The following is a 27,380-nucleotide window of genomic DNA, read 5'->3' on the forward strand; positions in this document are numbered from 1 at the left end:
TAAAATCAGCTACTCGTATTAATAACCAAGCCTCTAAACCTGGGCCTCTGTACCTCCCTCTGTCACCTGGTTCACAACCCCCTCTTTATGAGACCACAGTCAATACTAGTCAATGACAACAACTCTTCCTTGCTTGTAGTCAACACAAACACACCCCAAGGATGTGTGCTTAGCCCTTTACTCTACTCTCTCGCTATACTCATGACCATGTGACTAAACACATCTCAAATACTATCTTTAAATTTGCTGATGATACCCCTGTTGTTTGCAGAACCTCATATTGTAACAAGGAGCCATGCAGAAGTGAGGTACATGTCAATCGGACAGATGAGTGCGTCATAACAACCTCACACTCAGTGCCAAAAGGACCAAGAATTGATTGTGGACTTCAGGAAGGGGAAAGGCATACCAGATCTAATTGAGGTATCAGTGGTGAAAAAGTTGAGTGACTTCAAGTTCCTGAGTGTCAATATCTCAGAGGATCTTCCTGGGCCCAACGCATTGATGCAATTGCAGAAGGCATGCCAACAGCTTGACTTCATGAAGAATTTGTGTTTTCTTATATCACCAAAGGCTTTTGAAATTTCTTTAGATGTATACTGGAGAGTATACTGGCTCATTCAAAAGAAGCTGCCATGGTGAGCTCCATCAAAGGCACAGCTCTCCCCAATACTGAGGCTTCTTCAAGAAGCTTAACCTGAAGAAGGCAACATCCATCATGAATGAGGCTTAGTGGCTGGGACATGAGCTCATGCTTCTGAACTCTCGCAAGGCATTAGGCCCTGATGGTGTACCTGGTAGGGCTCTGAAAACCTGTACCAACCAACTGGCTGGAATGCTCAGGGCATCTTTAATCTGTCACTACTGCAGTTGGAGATTCAAATTTCAAAGTAAAATTTATTATCAGAGTACATACACATCACCACATTAAACACTGAGATTCTTTTTCTGCAGACATTCATAGCAAATTTGTAGAACAGTAACTGTAAACAATGGACAACAAACTGCAAATGTTGATATAAATAAATACCAATAAATAACGAGGATGAAATAACAAGATAAAAGAGTCCTTACATGAGGACTCTTGTTCAAGAGCCTGATGAATGAGAGGTAATAACTATTCTTGAACTTGGTGGTGCGAGTCCTGAGGCACTTGTTCCTTCTACCTGATGGCAGCAGTGAGAAAAGAGCATGGCCTGGGTGGTGAGGATCTTTGGTGATGGATGCTGCTTTTCTCCAGCAACGTTTCATCTAGATGTGCTCAGTGATTGGAACAGTTTAGCTGTGATGTACTAGGCTGAATCCACTACTTTTTGTAGGATTTTCCACTCAAAGGCACTGGTGTTCCCAGACTAGGCCATAATGCAGCCAGTCAGCACACTTTCTATAGAAGTGTGTCAAGGTTTTTGATGACATGTTGAATTTCTGCAGACTCCTGAGGAAGTAGAGGTGCTGTTATGTTTTCTTTGCAATTATATTTATATGATAGGTCCAGGACAGGTCCTCTGAGATAGTGACACACATTAATTTAAAGTTACAATTCCTCTCCACCTTCTGATCTTCCAATGATAACTCGCTTATGGCATCTGTTTCCCCCTCTTGAAGTCTACAATCAGTTCCTTAGTCTTATTGACATTTAGTGAGATGTTGTTGTTATTACACCACTCAGTCAAATTTTCACTCTCCCTCCTTCCTACCTGCTTCAAAAGGGTGACAATCATACCAGTGCCCAAGAAGAATAGCCTCAAAGACTATCACCCAGAGGCACACATATCCACTGTGATGACAAACACGAGGAAATCTGCAGATGCTGGAAATTCAAGCAACACACACAAAATACTGGTGGAACACAGCAGGCCAGGCAGCATCTATAGAGAGAAGTACAGTTGACGTTTCGGGCCTAAACCCTTCATCAGGACAGAAGGGTGTCAGCCTGAAACATCAGCTCTACTGTGATGAAGTGCTTTGAGAGGTTGGTCATAGCTAGAATCACCTTCTACCTAATCAAAGACCTGGACCCACTGCAATTTGCCTACTGGTCTGGAGTAGATACAATCTCACTGGCTCTCCACTCGGCTTTGGATCATCTGGACTTCATCAGGCTACTTTTTATTGACCCACAGCTCAGTGTTCAACATTATCATAGCCTAAGTTCTAATTTACCTGCTGAACATTCTAACTGGTTCCATCACCATCTAGTCTGGAGGGGTTGCAGCATAGGATCGTAAAAAGTGCAGAAAGCTGCAAACTAAGCCAGTTCCATCATGGTCACTAGCCAGGAAAGCTTCAAAAAGGCAACATCCATTATTTCAGACACCCATCACCCAAACATGCCCTCTTCTCATTGCTACCATCAAGGAGGAAGTGCGGGAGCCTAAGGACACACCATCAACATTTCATGAACAGCTTCTTCGCTGTCAGATTTCTGAATGGAAAATGAAACCATGAAACTCAGTATATTTTCCCTCTCCTTTTACACTACTTATTTATTTTTTATATATACTTATTGTAATTCATAGTTTTTATTTCTATGTATTGCAATGTTCTGCTGCAAAAAAAAAACTAATTTCACAACAGATGCCAGCGCACAGTGAGGACTGCCGAGCGCATCATTGGAGCCTCCCTGCCCTCTATTGTGGACCTGTACTCTTCCAGGTTGAAGAAGAGGGCGGGGAACATCATAAAGGACTCCTTCCATCCAGCGCACAGACTGTTTGAACTGCTTCCGTCTGGTAGGCGCTTCAGATCCCTCCAGACTAAGACTAATAGGCACTGGAGAAGTTTTTTCCCTACTGCAGTCACTTTGCTGAACAGTTAACTGCCGGTTAACTGTCGGCTAACTATTACTTGGATTGCACTACCTGTATGTATAATCTATATTTTCATTTATATTTATCATTATTATTGTTATGAGCAGAGAGACAACATCTGCCGGAAGTAAATTCCTTGTATGTGCACAGGTACTTGGCGATTAAAGTCTGATTCTGATTCTGATTCTGAATCTGGGGGAGGTACTGAAGCCACATACTCACTGATTTAGGTACTGCTTCTTCCCATCCCATATCAGATTTCAGAATGGTCCTTGAACACATGTTATTTCTACTTGTCACTCTATTTATTTATTTATTTATTTATTTATCTACCTACCTACCTATCTATTTATTTTGTACTTTGTGTCTTTGCCCTGTACTGCTATCAAAAAATAACATTGGTTAAGACAGTGATAGTAAGTTTTATCCTGATTCTGAATCTGATCCTGATTCAATGAAGCAACCAAACACATTGTGTTAAAGCATTAAAACAACAAAACCATACTGCTGCAGAAAGAAATTAAGGAAATTCTTTAGACAAGAGTCTACCATTTTGAATCTGCACAAAGTATTTCTAAAGTCATTGTTATACAAGTCCTCCGTACTTTAGCCCTTGGACTAAGTTCCATTGTTTTAGATTTTATTAAGAATGTTTTTACAGAATAAAATTTCCAAAATAAAAGTGAAAATTTACATACAGATAAAAAATAGGAAATGAGTGAAGTCCCTTAAGAGTCAGCAAACATGAACTAATTGCTTAGCAATGACAGGGAAATCTATTGGTGTTACTACTTTTCCTGATAATGAAAAGCAAGAAAATATCCTGCTTGATGACCAAAGCTGTCCTGGGACTTTACTTTCCAAATGATTCTTATACAATTTATTTTCCATTAATTTCCAACAGAATTCTTACAGATACAACAATTGAATATTGAATGCAAATTGAACTCCTCTCCTCTGGAGATTTTATGCACACAGCCACTCATAGACTTTAAAAATACATCACATAAATGAACCTATTTCCATTGCATCTCAAGCATATCTTTTGCTTGCAGATGGACAGAGGCGAGAAATATAATAACATGCTCAGAAAATAATACCACAATACAAATTAGCTTGTAAAATGTTTCAAATTAGCTATAGTCAAAACTGTCCCAAAAACACCGTTGCCTCTAATTTGAGATATAATGCAATTTTGACACATTTTACTTCTGGAGTTCATTTTTGTCACACATCCCTCTTTATTTTTAAGGGTTATGTCTTTTTTCATGCCATTTAAGATTATGCAGAATCACAACTGACAAAACAAAAAGTGCTCTCGTAGAAAAAGTTTGATTTTCTACGATGTGGCCATAAATGGTAACATGGGTGGAGCTTACCATACCAGCCCCTCAACCTCCTCAGAAAGCTAAGGAAATTCAATATGATCCCTATTATTTTCATCAACTCTTACTGATGCACCATAGAAGGCTTCCTGTCTAGATATCACTACTGTTCTGCCGAAGACTGCAGGAAGTAGCAGAATTGTGAATGCAGCTCAATCCATCATGAAATCCAACCTTCTCTCCATGGATCTGTGTATATTTCTGCCATTTTGGTATAATCAAAACCTTTCCCACCCCAGTCATTTTCCCTTTGTATCCTCTTCCATTGAGCCAAAGATTCGAAAGCTTAACACCACTTTTCACCGGACTCAACGACAACTTTCATCTCACTGCTAAAGGACTCTTGAATGGACTTCTAATTTGATAAAGATGAATGCTTGATTTTTCAATTAAACTTGTCACTTCATTTGTCTAACTGCATGGCACATTCCCTCTAACTAAAACTACAACTGTACAGACTACAGGATATGTATGCTTCAGTAAGATAGAAGGATAAAGATGACAAAGTAAGGACAATTCGGACGCTGAGAAAGGTGGTGACTTCTGTGGAGAAGAAGGCAGAAAGTAGACATAAAGTTTAGGAAGCTAAAGTCAAACAAAGCCCTTGAGGATTTTATAGAAACCAGAAAAGAAGTCGAGAAGGGAAATAGGAGAGCTAGGAGAGGACATAAGAAGTCCTTGACAAATAAGATTAGAGAAAATTCCAAGGTATTCTGTACATACAGTACATTAAGAGCAAGAGAATAAGTAGGGTGAGGGTAGGACCACTCAAGGATAAAGGGGGGGATCAAGGGCTAGTGTGCATGGACAGTGAGGTCCTAAGTGAGTATTTTGCATCAGTGTTTATGAAGGAGAGGGATGTGGAGATCAGTGAGAGTAGGGTCAATATGCCAGAGCATTTTGAGGTAACTAAGAATAATTCAGGATCTCCTGAAGAAAATTAATGTGGATAAGTACCCAGAGCCGAATAGGATATACCTAGTGTATATATGTTCTATGTGATATGTACTTCATTTTGTTTTTGTTTCTTTTCATTCACTCAATATAGTCATGTATGGAATGATCTGAATAAATGGCATACAGAGAAATGGTTTCAGTACATGTGACAATAATAAACAAATTACCAATACAGCATCAGACAATTGATGCAAAATGGAACATAGGAAGGATTTGCATTGGTGGAGGTTAAACATCCAAAGTTATCATTCTTCCCACTGTGGTTGAAATTCTATCCAAGCCAAACTACAAATAGGTTAGAACTCCAGCCATCAGCTGGAGAATTGAAATAAGTGCCCTGATAGTTCCTTGCTTGTTAGTTCCATCCACACACTATTAGCTGGAGCAATGGATATGTTTCTGAACATTCTCACCCTTGGAAAGAAGTTAGGGCAATCACAAAATACTCTGAGGGCTGAGGTCCGTGAGCTTATTTCAAAGGGTCCATATCTTACCTGAAATTTGCTCACTGAGGCTATTCTTCACCTAATTTCTTGAGTCAGATTGTATATTATTTAATCCACTGATGAGTTTGTGTGGTCCAGGAAATCTGTAAGCTCCAGCCCTGTACAAAGAACATTGGAACAGATGCTGCTAAAGTATGTCTGCAGATACTGGATATCCTAATCTCACAATGTCATTTCCACACTGTGACAGGATCTTTGTAGTCTGTGGAATTCCCACACAGAAGAATACAGCTGAAATTACTAGGATCATGTGCAGTGCAGCCATCTCTGCAAAATTGGCTGAAAATATGTTCTGTTTTATTACATTTTATTATAAACCATGTCTTGCTTACAAGCTTCAGCTCTTCCCTGGGCTTCTTCCAACTGTTGAAATCAAGATAAGTAAATGGAAACATGGACATTTGAGTGACTGTGATAAATCCCAAAGAAGTAAAACTGAATAGAATTAAGATCTTGGATATATTCTACAAGTGCTAGCTCATGAAAAAATAGGAAAGTAGGTTTGAAGCATTATAAAGTATAAGTGAACACTTTAGGGAACAATCATTCTCAGTTGTCTCCTTAATCACACAGAAAATGACAAGTCTACCTTAAATGGCAAGAGAGCAAACTCTAGTCCATCTAAAACATTGTGGTGATTTTCTCAACAGCTTCACTGTGAACTTTCTCAGATAAAGCAACAACACTGTTTGTAAATGAGACTGATTTATTCTTATTTTGGCATATTGAAATGTGAAACAGAATATCTAATGTAGAGCAGCGCCTTTCTGTAATGAAACTCTCAATCTTATCTTTGGCAATGATACCCATGGACTACAGGTGACTACCCATGTACTACTCTATGCAAGCACAAGGTTTTCCATTATTTTACTTTTGCCCAACATTCATGATCATTGATCTACATAGGCTCCTAACTAAGCAGTACCATCATACTGTTCTCATATCCACCCTTTGCGTTGCTTCATCTTTCTAAAGTCTTCCAGCTCAAATTTCTAAGAATCTTGCACTCCTCAATTTAGAGTCATAGAGTCAGAGCACAGAAAAAGTCCCTTAAGCCTGTCCAGTTCATCCTGAGCTATTATTCTCCCTAATCCCATTGATCTGTACACAAACATATCTCTCCATACCCCTGCCATCCATGTACCAATCTAAATTTTTCACCAATGTTGAAATCATACCTAAGTTCACCATTTCTACTGCCAGCATATTCTCCATTCTCACCACCTTCTGAGTGAAGAAGTTCACCCTCTTGACCACCTTAACCAGTTCACTTTCGCCATTAACCAATGACCTCTAGCTCTAATCTCACCCACACTCAGTGGAAGAAGCCTGTTTGAATTTATCGTGTCTATATCCTTCGCAATTTTTTATACATCTATCTTATAGAATAAAATCCTAACCTGTTCAACCTTTCCCTATAAGTCAGATCCTCAAGTCTGTCAACATTCTTGTAAATTTTCGCTACACTCTTTCAATCTTATTAGTATCTTTTCTGTAGGAAGATGATCAGACCTGCACACAATACTCTAAATTCGGTCTCACCAACATCCTATACAACTTCAGTAGAACATCCCGACTCTTGCACCCAATGTTTTGATCTATGGAGGCCAATATGCCAAAAGTTTCCTGTACAATCCTGTCTACTGCTGGGGGACTGGGAATCAAACTGTAGAGACATAGAAAGGAGTGGTTGGCTCACAAATACAGAAAGCCTGTTGTCAGTGTGAGAGGGAGGATAGGCAGGTGATAGAGAAGGCATGCGCTCAGACTAATGGCTTGAGATGTGTCTATTTCAATGCAAGAAGCATGCACAATGTGAATGAGCTTAGAGCATGGATCAGTACTTGGAGCTATGATATTGTGGTCATTACAGAGACTTGGATGGCTCAGGGACAGGAACGGTTACTTCGAGTGCCAGGCTTTAGATGTTTCAGAAAGGACAAGGAGAGAGGCAAAAGAGGTGGGGGCATTGTGCCACTGATCGAAGATAGTGTCATGGTTGCAGAAAAGGAGGAAGTCATGGAGGAATTGATTACTGAGTCTCTGTGGGTGGAAGTTGAAAACAGGAAGGGGTCAATAACTCTACTGGGTGTTTTTTTTTATATAGCTTACCCAATAGTGAGAGGGACATCGAGGAGCAGAAAAAGAGAGATTCTGGAACGGTGCAATTATAACAGGGTTGTTGTGATGGAAGATTTTAATTTCCCCAATATTAATTGGCATCTTCCCTGAGCAACGGGTATAGATAGGGTGGAGTTTGTTAGGTGTGTTCAGGAAAGTTTCCTGGCACAATATGTTGATTACCCTACAAGAGGGGAGGCTGTACTTGATTTGGTTTTAGGAAATCAACCTGGTCAGGTGTCAGGTCTCTCAGTGAGAGAGCATTTTGGAGATAGTGATCACAATTCTGTCTCCTTTACCATAGCATTGTAGAGGGATAGCAACAGACAAGTTAGGAGGGCGTTTAATTGGAGTAAGGGAAATATGAAGCTATCAGGTAGGAACTTGGAATCATAAATTGGGAACAGATGTTCTCAGGGAAATGTACAGCAGAAATGTAACAAATGTTCAGGGTGTTCTGCATAGGTACATTCCAAATAGATGGGGGAGGGAACCGTGGTGCACAAAGGCTTTTATAGATCTAGTCAAGAAGAAAAGAAGAGCTTATGGAAGGTTCAAAAAACTGGGAAATGATAGAAATCTAGAAGATTACAAGGCTAGCAGGAAGGAGCTTAAGAAAGAAATTAGAAGAGCCAGAAGGGACAATGAGAAGGCCTTGGTGATCAGGATTAAGGAAAACCCCAAAGCATTCTACAAGTAGGTGAAGAGCAAGAGGATAAGACATGAAAGAATAGGACCTATCAAGTGTGATAGTGGAAAAGTATGTATGGAACCAGAGGAAATAGCAGAGTACTTTGTGAATACTTTGTGAATACTTTGCGAATACTTTGTGAATACTTTGTGAATTCTTTGCTTCAGTATTCACAATGGAAAATGATCTTGGTGATTGTAGTGATGACTTACAGCGGACTGAAAAACATGAGCATGTAGATATTAAGGAAGAGGATGCACTAGAGCTTTTGGAAAGCATCAATTTGGATAAGTCACTGGGACCAGACGAGATGTACCCCAAGTTACTATGGGAAGTGAAGGAAGAGATTTCCGAGTCTCTAGCAATGATCTTTGCATCATCAATGGAGACAGGAGAGATTCCAGACAAGTGGAGGGTTGTGGATGTTTTTTCCATTATTCAAGAAAGGGAGTAGAGATAGCCCAGGAAATTATAGGCCAGTGAATCTTATTTCAGTGGTTGGTAATTGATGGAGAAAATCCTGAGAGGCAGGATTTATGAACATTTGGAGAGGAATAATTAGATTAGGAATAGTCAGCATGGCTTTGTCAAAGGCTGGTTGTCCCTTATGAGCCTGATTAAAATTTTTGTGGATGTGACTAAACACACTGATGAAGGAAGAGCAGCAGCTGTAGTGTATATGGATTTCAGCAAGGCATTTGATAAGGTACCCCCATGCAAGGCTTATTGAGAAAGTAAGGAGACATGGGATCCAAGGGGACATTGCTTTGTGGATCCAGAACCGGTTTGCCCACAGAAGACAAAGAGTGGTTGTAGACGGGTCATATTCTACATGGAGGTCAGTCACCAGTGGTGTGCCTCAGGGATTTGTTCTGGGACCCCCTACTCTTCGTGATTGTTATAAATGACCTGGATGAAGAAGTGGAGGGATGGGTTAGTAAATTTGCTGATGACACAAAATTTGGGAGTGTTGTGGATAATGTGGAGGGCTGACAGCGGTTACAGTGGGACATTGATAGGATGCAAAACTAGGCTGAGAAATGGCAGATGGAGTTCAACCCAGATAAGTGTGAGGTGGTTCATTTTGGTAGATTCAAATATGATGACAGAATACAGTATAGTATTAATTGTAAGACTCTTGGCAGAGTGGAGGATCAGAATCATCTTGGAGTCTGAGTCTTTCGGACACTCAAACCTGCTGCGTAGGTTGACTCTGGTTAAGAAAGCTTACGGTGCATTGGCCTTCATCAATTGTGGGATTGAGTTTAAGGGCCGAGAGGTAATGTTGCAGCTATATAGGACCCTGGTCAGACCCCACTTGGAGTACTGTGCTCAGTTCTGGTCACCTCACTACAGGAAGGACGTGGAAACTATTGAAAGGGTACAGAGGAGAATTACAAGGATGTTGCCTGGATTGGGGAGCATGCCTTATGAGAATGGGTTGAGTGAACTTCACCTTTTTTCCTTGGAGCGATGGAGGATGAGGTGACCTGATTGAGGTGTATTTGATGATGAGAGGTATTGATCGTGTGGATAATCAAAGGCTTTTTCCCAGGGCTGAAATGGCTAACATGAGAGGGCACAGTTTTTAAATTCTTGTAAGTAGGTACAGAGGAGATGTCAGAGGTAAGTTTTTTCCACAGAGGGTAGTGAGTGTGTGGACTGGGTTGCCAATGATGATGGTGGAGGCAGATATGATAGGGTCTTTTTAGAGACTCCTGGATAGGTGCTTAGAAAAATAAAGGACTATGATTAACCTGAGGTAATTTCTAAAATAAGTAACTGTTCAGCACAGCATTGTGGGCCAAAGGGCTTGAGGGCCTGTATTATGTTCTAGGTTTTATGTTTCTTTGTTTCTTCTTGTGATGCCACTTTCAATGAATTATGGGCCTGTATTCTCAGATTCCTCTGTTCTACCAAAGTCCTCAGTGCTCCAACGCTCATCATGAAACTCCTTTCCTGGTTTGTGCTTCCAAGGAGCAACACCTCACACTTGTCTGCAGTAAATTTCATCTGCCATTTTTCTAGCTGTTTCAGATTCCTCTGCAAGCTTTGATAGTCTTCCTAACAGCCTACTACACCCCCAATCTTGCTGATCCTCTTTCAATCATTGTCATCCAAATCCTTGATATTGATGACAAACAACAAAAGACCCAGCACCAGTCCCTGTGATACACCGTTATTCACAGTCCTCCAGTCAGAAAGGCAACTATCTACTACCAGTCTGTGGCTTACTCTGTGAAGTCAACGTCTATTCCAATTTAATACCTCATCCTGAATGCCGGACGACTCAACCTTCTGACCAATCTTCCATACAGAACCTTGTCAAAGGCCTTACTAAAATCCATGTAAACGATATCCACTGTCTTGCCTTCATGAACTTTCCAGGCAACTTCCTCAAAAAATACTATAAGATTGGTTATATACAACCTACCATGTTGACTATCCTTTAATCAGTCCTCGTCTATTCAAATACTTATGTAGCTAGACCCTTAGAATACCACTCAATAGCATAGCATAGCTACTACTGATAATCGTCTTACTGACCTATAATTTTGCAACTTATTTTTAGACCCTTTCTTAAACAATGGAACATTAGCTATCCTCCAATCCTCTGACACCTTATCCAGCCTTTATAGCCTTTTAACAATTCCTAATCTTACCTTAACATACTGTCATTTGCCTTAATGCTAATTTCTCTCATAATCTTTCCACATCTCCATTTCTCCTTTAAGTTTTCCCTTCGATTCTTTGTTCTCTACCTAAACAATACATAAGGAGCACAAAGAGCATAGTTACTGGAGAAATAATATTATTCAAGAACATAACAAAAACCTCTGGTAGATGTTGTGTCCAATTGACAAAAATATCAAGACAAGGGCCAATTACAAACAAGCCGACAAGACGATATTCCAACTATTAAATAACATTAAGAAAACCCCTTTAATTTTGCTTGCCATTTTGCTTATTGTGCTATACAAATTAAGTCATTCTGTTTATAATAATGCAGGAAATACCTGAGACAGACCACATGTGTGGAGAAGGAAATGTTTAACATTTCTAGGTAGTGATTCTTTAATAGAACTGGAGAAGTATGAAAAATACATGCTTTAAGTTGTGGAGCTGGTGAGAACAAAGGGGATGTTTATGAAAGACTGGAGAGCAAAATTGCCTTGCTGGCAGAAGTACTACAAAAAGAGATTGATGAATATTAGTTTGTCACTGCTGCTCTGTCTGAAGAGAGAGAAACAAACAAGAACACTAGAAATAAAAATAAAAGAACTGTGAGATATGCTCTCATTGGCCACTTTATTAGGTACACCTATATATTATGCAAATATCTAATCAGTCAATCATGGTCAAAATATTTAGTTGTTGTTCAGATCAAACATCATAATGGAGAAGAAATACAATCTAAATGACTTTGATCATGGAATGATTTTCTGTGCCAGATGAGGTGGTTTGAGTATCTCAAAAAAGACTTATTTCCTGGGATTTGCATGTACATCAGTCTCCAAAATTCACAGAGAATGTTGTGAAATCCAAAATAAATCACCCAATGAGTGGAAGTTCTGTGGGTGAAAGTGTCTTGTTAACAAGGGATGTCGGAGGAGAATGGCCAGATTGGTTCATCAGACAGGAAAGTAGCAGTAATTTTATTAACCACGTGTTACAAAAATAGTGTGCAGAAGAGCATCTCTGAAAGCATGCCACATTGAACCTTGAAGTGGATGGACTAAGGCAGGTTCCCCTCCTGTACCTAACAAAGTGCCTAATAAAAAATTGCTGGAAATACTCAACAGATCAGGTGGCATCAGTGGAGAGTGAATAACTGAGTTAATGACCCTACGTCAAAAATGGCCAGCTCTGATATAGCTGTTGTTTCATTCAATACTGAATTCCAACATGAACAAATGTGTACAGATGTGGAGATGAGACATTGCTCCTCAATCTCATGTTGGGTTTCGTTGAAACAATGTAGGAGGTCAAGGACAAAAGAAGTTTAGGATTTAATCTGACAGGCAACTTCATCCAACCTGAATCAGAACTAATGGAATCTCACAGGCATAGCAGTCTTTATTTCTCTCTCTATTGCCCTCATTCATCTCCTTGTCTTTACGTTCCTGCAGACAGATCAGTTGTAGATGATAAGCAATCATCACCCTCTCCAAGATAGCACCTCCTCTATCTGAATCTTCTCGTTGTCTAACCAATCCTCTCTGCACCGTTACCTTATTTTTTTCACTTTTCCTGCTTTTCAGAAAAAAATCATTGATGTGAAATATGAGCTCTGTTTCTCTCCCCACAGGTGCTGCCACACTTGCCCTCTTCGCTATTTTTGTTTATATTTCCATCGTCCATCATGTGCTTTGTTTGCTTTATTTCTTGTCCATGTGGATAATCTACAGGATCTGTACAGATGACTTCTCTGATAGACACCTTGCACAAATGTACCTTGGCTACAGTGTGGAAAGCTACTGGATCCATTCCCATCTTCATTTCAGAGCCAGTGTCACAGTTAGCATCATACAGTACAGACACAGGTCCATCATTTCTATGCCACACTAATACACATTTTTATTAATTCAATTTACGCGCATCATTTCGTGCTTCATCCTGGCATGTCTGCACCCTTCCTTATTGCCTGGCCCATTCCCAAACACACCACTTTCCCTGTTTCAACCTCTGCCTGATCACTGTTGTGCATTCATTGATTCATTAACTCTTTACTCTGTCTACTGTGTTCACTGGGTTTTCACCCACTCAGGTCTGCTCGTTCTCTCCCCTCCCACTCCCTTTCAGGTCAGTCTGAGCACCTCTCTGCCAGATCCACTCCCAATTAGCTGGATACCTCTATGCTTGTCCCTGCTGCCTGATGCCTCTGCACTCCTGTAACTTATTCTTGCTTAGCCCTGCCTTCTTAGATTTTCCATGATTCGCCTAAATAGGTGCATGAAGTTGTCACCTGCAAACCTTCACATTCCCCGCTCCACACCTGAACAACCCACTCTCCCTTCTTTAACCAGTGGCCTATCACTGTTGCACATTACTTGGTCAGCCGACCCTTTGCTCTGTCCACCCTTTTTCCTGGTTCAGCAAGGCCAGCAGCCTTTCAAATCCGCATCCTCCATAATGTTTTCCTTCCAGGTTCCCTTGTCCTATGTTTTTTTTTTCCCTTTCAGCTCCATCCTAGTGTATTAATGGAAGCAACCTTTCTGGAAAATAATGTCAGACAACTTCCCTGGTCAATTTGCAATGAACAGAAGGAACTTGTCGAACAATATTTTCAAGCTTTAAGGCTAGGAGATCCTGGATCAGTAAAGCTCACCAATGTTCTTCAAAATAAAAATTTTCTTTTCAGGTCACCATTGTCCACCCATCACCATTTTGTTCTCAGTGAAGTTTAACTGTATTTGCAGATTGTATCGTATCAATAATCAAATTTCATTCTCCAATGTTGCACTGAGTAAGCAGAGGCATGCTTATGTCTGAGAATCCAAACACACATGTGTATTCCTCCTCCACGTTCCATGCACTAATAGTCTAACATGTTTAGGAAAGCACAGAGCAATATCTGCACCAGATTCTTTATTACGTGTAGCAGGGGTGGCCAGCCTTTTACATTCCATGTGTCAATTTTTCACGCACGAGTTCAGATACGCCATACAATTCTTGTACCCCCATTCAATTCTTGTAAAAATATGTTAATATAGACATATTTAGCATTTTTACATGATGTATTGATTTAATATAAAAACAAGATAAACATTACTTACCTTCATGAGACTTAACATAGACTTAACATTTTGTCTTCTGATTTCTTCCTTTTTCTTAATCACATATTCTTTCTGTAGCTCAGACCCAAGCACTAGCTTCAGTTTTCCTTCTATTTCAGTCTGATGTTGTGTTTTATAGTGTCTATTAAGATCATGTCTTCTATTATGTGAGGAAGTGTTTTCACAAACAATGGTCAACGGAACCACTATAAATAAGAACTCATTTTCCCACTGTTCATTTTATTCACGCTTACTATAACTTTCTGCTTTTCTTTTGCTCATTTTCACTGTGATCGGTAACTGAATGTAAAAACAAGACTTAATTTTTTAAAAAGTACAAAACTGCAAATGTTCACAAAAGACAAACAAAGCACAACTCCGTGACGTACAAGTGTCAATTGTAAACTGGCAAAAACCTGTGACGCACTGCTGGTGCAGATGCCTCGTGCCTCATGAACAAACAAGTATCAAACATGTTTTGAACATTTATAGAACGACTGCAAAACAAAAGTCCTTTCCTAGTTTGACTCATTGAACATTTTTAATTAAAAACAGATTAATATGAAAGATAATATTTGCCAAAAGATGTGCACAAAATAACAATATCGCTAAAAATATTTGTTAAGTTTTAGATTTATTCTCAGTAAAACCCTTTTCTAGCTCTAAGCTACTTGAATTCCTGTTATTTTTTTTTCTACAAATCAGTTTTTGGTTAATACTTTTTGCATGAGTATGCTTACTTTTTTATTATTATCACTGGAGTGCAATGCGCCGCTTCTAATCATCCAATGTGCCACTTTTGGTGCATGTGACATAGGTTGGCCATCCCTGACATGTAGGTTCCAGATTCATCCAATCTTTGATAAAATATATACTTGGATGGAACTGCATTATTCTCTTCACTAGTCAACATAGGTTGCATTGTAACTAGTGGTGTATAATGAAAGGTTTTACTTTCAGCAGGTGGTTAAATATAATATTTTCAAATATGACATTAATTTTCATATATTGTAATAAATGAGCAAACAGGAAGAATGCCTCCTGAAGTAACTGCAATATATCTGCATATGTAAAATAAAGCAGCCAATCACAATCGTTTTACAATGAGTCACTTTCACACACATCATACTGCTACTTCTCTATTCATTGTCATATGTCTAATATATAGAGGTCCGGTGTAAAAAGTGTTTTTTTAAACATAATATCAAAAAATTATGGTGTACTCACCATGCCCAATGAAAAGGGACCTCCCAAACCTTTGATTGATTCAATAAAAGCTGTTGTTGGTGGTGTTTCAATCTACCTCCCTCAACCTGCCTCTAAGAAATTCCGTTTCCTGCTTTGTAATAAATGTAAAGATCAGTAAATCTGAAATCTACAGCAAAACAAAATCCATCCAGACTTAATACTTTCTCCAACATAAAGGATTACAATCTCTTTCACATTCCCTATCAGGCCAGAAGAGAAAGCTTTTCTTATAGACTGATAGTCTCCCACTGAATTATCTCTCTGTTACACTCATATTCTGTTCTAAATTATCAATCCTGTGCCGATCTTGTTCCTTCCACAACAGCTAACTATTATGCAGAACAATGAATGTAGAAAATCATTAGAGACACTTCACAGTGGCAGAAACAGCCAAAAATCGATGCTGAGCTGAAGGAGGAGTAACTAGGAGAATGTGGCTTAAAGCTTTGTCAAAGACTTTAGGTTTTAGTGCTGTACTTAAAAGAGACAGGAAAATACTTAGGAAGGAAATTAACAGCATGTGGGACAGACAAATGGAAATATGGCCACTTCAATGAGCAATTAGAATCATTTGTGTGAGGACAAGACCATTAATGATGGAATAATGGAGGGAGGAGAATGATGACGTGGGAACTGACTGACTGTCAGCTGTTGAGGTGGGGTCTGTTCAGGAGTGGGGGTTGGGTGTTATGAGGAGTGACTGTAAATGTGGCTGCTAACTCTGTGGACATGAGTGTCGGGTGCCATTGACAGGCAATATCTTTCAGAATGTGGGGGTACAAAGGATTGTGACAGCTTGAGATGGGAGAAAGATCAGGATACTGAATGGTCATAAGAAGGGAGAAGTAAAATGGGATCAGGGAGGGGTATGGTGGTTAGCAGCAGATTGAGAGCTGCTGGGACCTGGGGCAGTCAATTCTAGGGTGGGCTTGGGAGGTTGCAGACAGGTGTGAAACACTAGTGCAATGTAGGTGTATAGAATAAAGAATAAAAAGAAGTCTTTCCTTCATCTGTCTGGTATCCCAGTCTGATTCAGCACAAAAAAAAATTACGGTGTGCTCTGCGCAGAATCAGACCAATGCATGACCAAACACAACTATCTTTTCGCAATATGGTCCAGATGCCCCAATGATGATTTAGAAAAAGATTGGCACACCAGGGACATGCCCTCTTCTCATTGTTATTATCAGGGAGGAGGGTCAGAAGCCTGAAGACCCACACTCAATGTCTTAGGAACAGCCTCTTCCTCTATGCCACTAAATTTCTGAACAGTCCATGAACCCATGAACATTGCCTCACTTGTCCTCTTTTGCACTATCTATTTATTTGATACATTATTGTAAATAGTTTTTAATATTGTCACCATACTGCTGCCTCAAAAACAATAATACTTCAGCTTTTAGCCGTGACAATAAGCCTGATTCTGAATCTGATTTAGACATCTCTTGTGCTTATAATGACTTGTGCCGGTGCAAGCTTTGATATTATCAACCAAACTTTCATTGAAGTAAAATAGCTCAAAAATAGTCCAAATCACATTTTCTTCTCAGATAGAAATTATTTTCTGTAGCCTGGAGCCAGAAACATATAATGTCATGTGATTAAGTATCTCGGAAAATAGTGAAACAAATAAAAAATCAAGCAGCATTAATATGGCTTCTATGCAAATATTCCTTTTCCTATTTTCCATCCCACATTGTATTCTATATTGTGACTTATTGAGTCTTTAAATTGCTTACTTTAGACAATAAACTGCAATGTTGGAGCTCCATTCTTGCTGGTGGTAATGAAACAGATTCTGGAAATGTTTATCAATAATGCATATTACACATCTAGAGAATCCTGACTTTGAGGGCTTCTTGAGTGAGCATCCTACCTACCTTAATTGATGATGATGGTATTTACATGCTCTTCCACAGATTAATTTCTGTTACCATCACATATTATCAGGACATATCTGAATTTAGGAACAGTTTAACAAATGTTGTTTCTCATGCAGAGGTCAACAAGGTATTTTCTGAAAGAAGAAACTTCATATTACCACCGTGTTGTGTTACCTAATCTTCCTTCATACCAAGAATATAGAGCTCGCAGAAATTGTGCAGACATGTCCATTGCAGCTGGCTAGGCTTTGAACTAAGGGGTTCTCACTTGAGCCAATAAAATGATATTTTATAAAAGACAGAAGATAGAATAGTACAGCACAGATGCAGTCCCTCCAGCCCATGATGTTGTCCTGAGATAATTAAGTTAGAGACCTAAAGAACCAAATAATTTCTGCCTGCAGATGGTCTCTATTCCACTATACACCACTTATCCTAGATCCTCTTTAGTACTTCTGTCATATCTGTCTTCTCCACCACAACAGGCAATAACCATTCTGTGTAAAAATACTTGTCCTGCACATCACCATTGAACTACCCTCTCACCTTAAATGCATGCCCTTTAGTATGAGGCATTCTGACCCAGTTCTCTACTCTACCTATGCTTCTCATAATTTTATAAACATTTATCAATTCTCAACTCAGCCTCCACTGCTCCAGAGAAAACAATCCTGGTAAACCCCTTCTATACCCTCTATAAAGCCCTCATTTCCTTCATATAATAGCCTGCCAAAAGTTAATGCATTATTCCAGATGTGGTCTAACCAAAGTTTTATAAGGCTGCAATATAAATTCCTGAAGCTTGAAATCAATACTTCAACTAATAAAGGCAAGCTTGCCATACACTTTCTTCGGGGTTCTTTTCCAGTACTGTCGTGCTCTATAACCTATGTTAATGTCATTTGAGGAACTTTGCAGATACAGACAATAATCTTACCACTTGAGATATGAGGATTCTGGTGCCCGATTCAGCCACAGTGATATGGTGAGCACCAGGATATTAGTCATCTGATTATGAGGCAACTATCCTCCTGAAGTACAAGTAGGTCTGGTCTCACGAGTCAGAAGATCACTTGCTAAGCTGTCCAGAGGGATGGAACCTTCAGGAAGAGAGTTCCTGAATAATAGTTCACACTGCCAATAGAGTCACTAGCTAGGTAGGTTTGGAGTGATGATGGTGTACTGATTGAAGAGTCAGAAATATATTTCTACATATAACTTTGTGCTTAACATGCTGAAAGATCACAGCATAATTTCCATTCCAATGGTTACATTTTAATACAATCCAGGGCCACTATGAGTAGAAGTCAATGACAATTTGTGTAGTATTGTCCAGACACAACATTCTGCCTTATAGAACTGACTGGACATCCAACAATAAGTTTCCTTACAACTGGCAGAAGATAAAAGAAGATACAGAGGTCTCTACATGATATTTTAAGGAAAGACTTCATCCACATAAGCAACTACAGCCTTTCACCTTCTGTACTTGATAGAGGCATGCACTTAACCTTGGTCGTCCTACCAAGAAACTCAACAAACTATATATTTAAAAGATCATGTAAAGCAGCAGTATAAAGATTGGATTAGAAACCAGTTCAGAAATAGAAACTTATGCTGTATTGAATCATCACAAACTAAGAACATAAGGCAGCACATCCACTTGAGGTTAGTGCCAGGCCAACAATTGTTCTTAACCAACAAAAATAAACAGCCCTGACAATGGAGCAAGATGCCAGCTAATTAGATGTTCTAAAGGCTGAGAATACAACAAAACAATAAAATCAGACCATGGTGCTAATCAGCAGATGGGCAAAGGAAAAATGCTGTGCATATTGTCAACGTAAACATGCCGTGGATCACACTGAAATAGCTAATGCTGAAGCTGGAACTGAGAGTTCAATCCTATCTTCTTCAATTACTGTATAAACAGCTTAATTATACAAAGCAACAACGTGTAGCATCTTCAGGGATGCTTGATGAATGTGTACCAAGCCAGAGAATGGAACGTTGGGGGCGGGTAATTAAAAGTTTCATCCTGTGACCTTTATCAGGAGGTAGTGATGGAGTTCTGGACCATAAAATATAGAATTAGAATTAGGTCTTTCTGCACATCTAGTCGACTCTGCAATTTGATTGTAGCTGATTTATTATCCCTCTCAACCCCATTCGCCTGGCTTCTCCCAGTAACCTTTGACACTCTTATTAATCAAGAATCTATCAACATCCATTTTAAATATACCCAATGACTTGGTCTCCATAGCTGACTGTAGCAATAAATTCCATAGATTCATCATGCTTGGGCAAAAGAGATTCTTCCTCATCTCTCTTCTAAAGGGATTTTGATTCTGAGGCTGTGTCCTCACCTCCTGGGATCGTCCGTTATCAGGACATCCTCCCACATCCACTCTTTCTAAGCCTTTCAATATCTGATAAGTTTCTATGAGACTCTCCTCTCATTCTCCTAAACTTCAGTGAATATTCACATAGAGCCATTAAATGCTCCTCAAACATTTACACCTGTATGCCCAGGAGCATTATTCCCAGGTGATTGGACTGTCAAGCTCAGGTAATTGAAAGCAATGTTGGCAAAAGGCAAAGCAAATTGACTCAGGAGACACCAAGACCAGAGCGACTAGCAATACCAACCTTCTACCTGCAGTCTATCACTGATTCCATCCTTAAGTCTATTCATGCTAAACTTGTAGGAAGGGTAAATAAATTCTCCACCTCAAAGAAATGGAATGATATGAATGGTGCTCTAGGATGCCTATCAAACAGACTAGCAATTAAGGCTTATTAAAAATCCTCTTTAAAATTTTAGCATGGTACGAGCAAATCTGTATTAGCAATTACCATTTGCTTAAGCACCAAGGTCTTCCTTAGACACAGAACAGGAGCTATAACTAGTCAACCACACCCTACTGTTTTGCCTAATATGACTATCATGAACTTCTAACTCAAAACTGCATCTTCTTCTCACAGCCCTTGGGCAATTAAGAAGAAATGTGTTGAAATGCAAGCCTGCAGTAATTTTCCCAGAAGTCCTTTGTCATAATTAGCTGAGGAGCATGGTTATGTTCAGGATTACTTAATGAGATGGACTGAAATGAACTCTGGTATTGTTTTTTACCAAGCCCTTCCCAACACTACTCCTTGTTAAATATTAAATAAAGCAAAAATCTTGATACAGTAATTTCAGTAAATGTCATACCAGACTGTGCTGTGGTATAAGCAGCCCTGTGGAAATAACTTACTGACATTATTCCTGAATATCAGTAAATTGTGCAGGTACCCTGCTCAGAAGAAGAGAGAAGTCTGATGGAAATGAACCTAATTGGAAGGAATTGCTCAACATCTTTTTTACCTCTGTTCTTGACATTGTGAAATAGTGGACCTAAAGCTACATTAAAGAAGGATGAACATTCTTCTTTTACCCTTGTGTGGTCCTCATGAATCATTTCACGTAGTGATATTGTAAGCAAGATTCATTCCATGTGTATAAACAGAGGAAAACACAATATGCAGGAATAATCAGACATTATGAGATTATTTTGCATCATTCTAGTGACCTGCTACATAATTTAATCCTGAAACCAAGACTTCTTTAATGTAATATCTCTAATAAGTAAAAGAAATAAAATTCCTGAGCCCTGAGCCTGATAATGAATATTTTAATAAGTAATGTCCATCCCCAAATGATTTTTCATTTCCCCAAGCTCTATGTTTAAAATGTTGAATTGTATTTGAAGTTTCAATTACAGATGCAATTCATTATTTTGTACAATCAGTAATTAACTGTACTTGTTACATTTTAACTTGATACAAATATTATTAAAGGCACAAAAGAAGAGCTAATTTTCTGGTATTATATAATCACAATATTCAATATTATTCTGCAGAATAGAAACAGAATTTCTCAATTTCTTCCTAATCTCTAACAGAAGCCAGCTTTATGGGGCCAGACTTGTTAAGCCATTAATAACAAGCATACAATGGTATTTCAGTGTCTACATCCTCCATTTTTAAAGATTAATTAAAATATGTTACATTACTCTTCTCACTTCTAAAGACAGGATGTGCACCTAATCAACTGTTCTTCCTTTTAGGTCTAATTAACAGTTCCTAACAGCAAGCACCTTAATCACAAGTTTCTACACTGGACAAGAAAGCAATGATGCTGTCAGTTTACCTGAAAGGAGACATTTATAATTTGCAGTATCTTTGTCACTGAGATGTGAAAAGGCCCACTGTCTTGTTTATTTAAAATAGTGGCATTAGAATTTGTCAAAAGAAGCTAAAATTCCATCTAAAGTATTGCAGAGGCTCTGATTTCATAGGGAGCATTTTACTAAATATTATCATTGTTATAAAGTGCTGTTCCAATCATAAATATTTGAAGTTGGTACACCAACATGGAAAGAAAATGGCAATATGCATACATGGGTCATCATTAAGAAGCAATACATTTTTTAGGAACCACAAGGGCCAATTAATTATGAATTGCATAAATATGCAGAACTTTATAGCTTCAATTAAAGCAATAAATGTCATGATATAATGATGAGATTTTGATTAATCCCCATATTCAGTTAGAGGGTAAATAACACATTGTCATAGGATTGTTTGCAAATAAATTTGTCTGGAAATGAAATGCAAGGAATCTGAATGAGATTCAGATTGCGTTACGAAATCAAAGTAGGACTTGGTCATATGACCTCCAGAGCTGATCTACTATTAGGTATGATCATGGATGATCCTGGTCCTCGAATTCACATTGCAACCTAATCCCTAATGTCCTGATCACCTTAGTATTCCAAAATCCATCATTTGTAGCCTTGCATTTGCATTAGAGCCAAACTCGAAAGTAGAAAATTCTAATGATTTATAATCACCAGTGTAAAGAAATATCTTCTCATTGCCATCCTAAAAGCCATATTCTAAGACCATGGATTGATCTCTTGACTGAGAGAAGTCTTTGGGAACTTCAGTTGTGGTTAATGATGAAGCAAATATCTCCACAAGACCCTCTACAATTTTTTCTCTAGCTTCCCACAAAGTACGAGGATGAACTTGGTCTGGACCTGGGGATTTATCCACATGTAAGACGGCAGATACCTCCTCTCTGATAATGAGTATGGCCTCCAAAACATCACCACTTGTGTCTCTTATCTTTTGAGCAACAGTGATTTTCACCTGAGCAATACATCCTCTGTGAAAACACAGAGGAGAAATATTTATTAAAAACTCCATCTATCTCCTGCAGCTCGCAACATAGAAGGCCTTCCTGATCTTTAGGGGAATCTATTATTTCCCTAGTTATCCTTTGAATATAACTATTGAATATAACTTGGGATCTTTCTTAAGCTTTCTTTGCCCTTTTGATATTCCCACTGAAGTGTATTCTCAATTACTTTTTATAGTCATCAAGGGATTCACTCATCCCCAACCTGCTAAACCCAATGTATCTTTCCTTCTTTCCCTTGACCAGAGCCTCAATACCTCTTATCTGGCAAGAACCTCAAACATGCCAGGTATACCTTTCACCCTTACGTGAAGATGCTGCTGCAGGACTCGTCATACCATATTCTTAAAAATCTCAAATTTGCCAGTTGTTCCTTTCACTTTCTGGGTCATTGGAGCTACGAGGCAGCCAACCGCTGTCCCACTGTGCCAAATCTCCACAATGGTATGCAAGCCATGATCCACAATGGATATCTCAGCAAAGATCAGTCAAGTCCGATCACTGCCCTTGCACTCTTTTTTGCGATGTTTATTGCCACAATAATGCACCTCACCTTCAAAAAAAAACTTTCATAGAAAGATGGTTACCAGCAAACAAGGTATCAAAGTAAAATTTCTCTTCCCTGGATCATTGCCAGAAGTGAAAGCTAGGTAGTGCTAGTGTAACAAATGTTATACACTAATTAAAATAAGCATTAATTGCCTTTCAGCTTGATTAACAATAGAGTATGATTGTCATGGATCGGAGTTTGTTAAGCAGTACAGTAGATAATTGCAATGTTCCTAATGTTCTTTTGCTGGCTTCTGACACTGCTAAGGATGACAGGCCAAATTCTGAATTATGTTTGCCTGACAACTCACAGTAAAGCTATGATCAGTAGGTAGCTGCTGGCATTTGTAAACACAAATGCAATATTCAACGTAAAACTGTTTTAATCTCCCATGTCTCCTGCATCCACCTTGCCACATCCAGCAGCCAACATGGGCCCGATTCTGTCATCCACAAAGCCAATCTACCAAAGTGAATGCTAATAAACAGAACACTTGAAGAACTCAAGGAATCAAACAGCATCTGTGAAAGAAAAGGTGTAAATCAAAGTTGTGGGTCAAGATCTGGCATTTGGCATATATACATAATCAGTCTATGTATACAGTATAAGATAATTTTATGAAATAACAGTCACACTCAGCTGCATCATCCACAGAGCAAATTTGGCAATGCGAAGGCAGCTGCAGGGATTTTGCAGATCACTGGAATTTCCCATGGACACAGTCACCAACTCTGTGAGCCATGACTGTCAATGTGAACCACTCAGTGGAACTGGATGCTGTTGTGACTAAGGGAACTGTTGTGTGAAATGTGCATTGGAGTTGAAAGCAGTTCAGGCAACCAGAGCATTATACTAGCAAAAGATAGCCCAGAGGCCAGAACCACTTGTTTAACTTGTAAGCATTGGATGCACACTGTGAAGCAGCTTTTATATGACTACAAACTATGAGAAGCAATATAGAACTGTGATGTTCACAACACTGAGATTAACTGAGAAAGCAGGAAGTTAGCAAGTAAGCAGGAAGCAGAGAGGTGCAAATGCAGGGTAGAGATTCAGTGTCCTAAATTCACAGATGCTTCAAATGTATATTGAGGGTTCACAGTCAAGAAATACCCTAGTAAAGAACTTGGAGTGACAGTTTACATAACGGATAAATGGCCAATGAGATCCAAGTTTAAATAAATGCTGATTAATGGTACAAAAGGGTACAAGATGCATTCTTCTTCTGGTCCAAATTAGTAATCAGGTAGAGTCAACTGGATCACTACCCTGTATTAGTGAAGTTAAATTGAGTATATATTATAAATGGGGGAATCTTGCAGGTTGTGCCAATTATAAGGAAGGCAAAGGCAATGTTAGCATTCATTTCAAGAGGACAAGAATATAAAAGCAAAGATGTAATGCTGAGGGTTTATAAGATATTGGTCAGACTACCCTTGGAGCTTTTTTGGGCCCTTTATCTAAGAAATAGTGTGCTGGCAATGGAGATGGCCCAGAGGCGGTTCACAAGAATGATACCAGGAATGAATTGGTTAATATAGCCTTTGATGGCTGGGGGCCTGTACTCACTGATATTTTGAAGAATGAGTGGAGGATCTCATTGAAACTATAGAATATTGAATGACCTAGAGAGAACGAACCTGGAGGTGATGAAAGAACCAGAGGGCACAGCCTCAGAATGCAAGGACATAACCTTAGAGCAGAGATGGAGAGGAATTTATTTAACCAGTGGGTGATGAACCTGTGGAATCCATTGCCACAAATAGCTATGGAGGCCAAGTCTTTGAATATATTCAAAGCGGTGGTTGATTGGTTCTTGATTAAGAAGGATGTAAAAGTTTAAGGGGAGAAGGCAGGACAATAGAGCAGAGAGGCATAATGAACTAATAGCTGCTCTTACCCAATGGGCTGATGGCCTGACTTTGCTTATTTCTTATTATCTTATGTTATAGCAGAATGATCCACTCTACCAAAGTGAAGTCTCATTTGCTGTTAGTACACAGCAAGTGGAATTGTTTTAATAATGAGATAACATAAAATAGTACAGCAACGAAACAGACTCCTTGGCCCACAATGTTGTGCCAAACCAATTATATGGCTAACTAATCTGTCTATATAATATCCATATCATTCCATTTTTCTCACACTAGTCTGCATATCTAAGCATCTCTTAAAAGTCCCTAATATTTCTACCTCTCCCACCACCCCAGGCAGTTTAATGCAGGCACCCACCACTCTCTACGTTAAAAAAATGACCCTCATAACTCCTTTGAAATTATCCTCTCTCACGTTAAATGCATTCCCTCTGGTAGTAGACATGTAAACGCTGGGAAAAAGATACTGTCTGTCTATTCTATCTATGCCCCTTAAGATCCTCTTATGCAATCTTATAAACCTCTATTAGCCCCCACAGCTCCAGCGAAAGCAGCTCAAGTTTGTCCAGCCTCTCGTTATAGTAGGTACAGAGGAGATGTCAGGGGTAAGTTTTTTACTCAGAGAATGGTGAGTGCGTGGAATGGGCTGCCGGCAACAGTGGTGGAGGTGGAAACGATAGGGTCTTTTAAGAGACTTTTAGAAAGGTACATGGAGATTAATAAAATAGAGGGCTATGTATAAGCCTAATAATTTCTAAGGTAGGGAGATGTTCAGCACAACTGTGGACCAAAGGACCAGTATTGTGTTGTAGATTTTCTATGTTTCTGTTTCTATATAGCACATGTCCTCTATCCTAGTCAACCTTCTGGTAAATCTCTTCTGAACCCTCTTCAAAGTCTTGACATCCATCTTAAGGTAGGGTGACCAGATCTATGTGTATATGCAATACTCCTGATGCGACCTAACTAGAGTTTTATAAAGCTGCAACATACCTTCCTTGCTTTGAATTTAGTGCCTTGACTAAAAAAGGGGAACATGCTGTGTGGCATCTTAACCACCTTATGAATCTATGTAGCACTTTCAAGGAGCTATGAACTCAGAACACAAGATCCCTCTGTTCATCAATACTGTTAAAGGTCTTGCTCTTAACAGTATACTGTCTCTTTGCATTTGACCTATCAAGGTGCAACACTTCAGATTTAGCCAGCTTAAACTCCATCTGCCATTTCTCTGCTCAAATTTGTAAATGATCTATATCTCATTGTATTTTTTGCCAGTCTTCTATACTATCCACAATACCAATAATCTTCGTATCATCTGCAAACTTACTTCAAAGGAATTACAGTGAAGGATTTTAAACTTTACACTTTCAATCTGTAGATAGGATTTCAAGCAGCTGATTTAATTATGTAGCCAGTCGTTATGATCTGGAAAGCATGCTGAAAGAACAGTAGAATCAGTCAAAGTAGTTGCAATTGAACATGAACTTAATAACAATCGAGAAAATCTACAGATGCTAGAAATCCAAGCAACACACACACACAATGCTGGAGGAACTCAGTAGATCAGGTAGCATCTATGGAAAAGAGTACAGTTGACATTTTGAGCTGAGAGTCTTCATCATGTCTGGAGAATAAAAGATGAGAAGTCAGAGTAAGAAGGTGGGGGAAGGGAGGCAGAAACGCAAGGTGATAGGTGTAATCTGGGGCGGGGGAGGAGAAGATGAAGTAAAGAGCTGGGAAGTTGGTTCATGAAAGAAATAAAGGGATGGAGAAGGGAGAATCTAACAGGGGAGGACAGAAGGCCATGGAAGAAAGGAAAGTCGGGAGGAGCACCAGAAGAGGGTGCTGGGCAGGTAAGGAGTTAAGGTGAGAGAAAGAAATGGGAATGGGAAATGGTGAAGTAGTGTGGGGGGGGGGCTCAAGAAACTGAATAATGAGTAAGAGGGAGATAATTGCGGGGCTATTTAGAAAGAGCTGGTAAGTGGCAGTAACTTGCTCTACCAAAAAACCCGCAAAGGTACAAAGTGTTGAAAGATATCATTATTTGCTCTATGCTGACACGCAACAGATGTTTATGGCAATCTAAGGAGGAAACCAAAGAGCCCTGTTGCAGAAGATACAATGGGGTGGTGAGCATCGCAGGCATGCCGAGCTGCTGCTGAATTTACCTTTCTTCTCTCCTGTCTCTCTGGTCAGAGTGTAAACAAGGAATGGAACATCATACCCATGGACCTGGACACATAAGCAGAAAGGATGACTTTAAACAGACGTTCAGAATATCTAAGAATGTTCAATTACAGGAAAAAGGAGAGATAAGACAGAAGACCACA

The sequence above is a fragment of the Hypanus sabinus genome, chromosome 10 (genome assembly GCF_030144855.1).
Source record: "Hypanus sabinus isolate sHypSab1 chromosome 10, sHypSab1.hap1, whole genome shotgun sequence".
Lineage (NCBI taxonomy): Eukaryota > Metazoa > Chordata > Chondrichthyes > Myliobatiformes > Dasyatidae > Hypanus > Hypanus sabinus.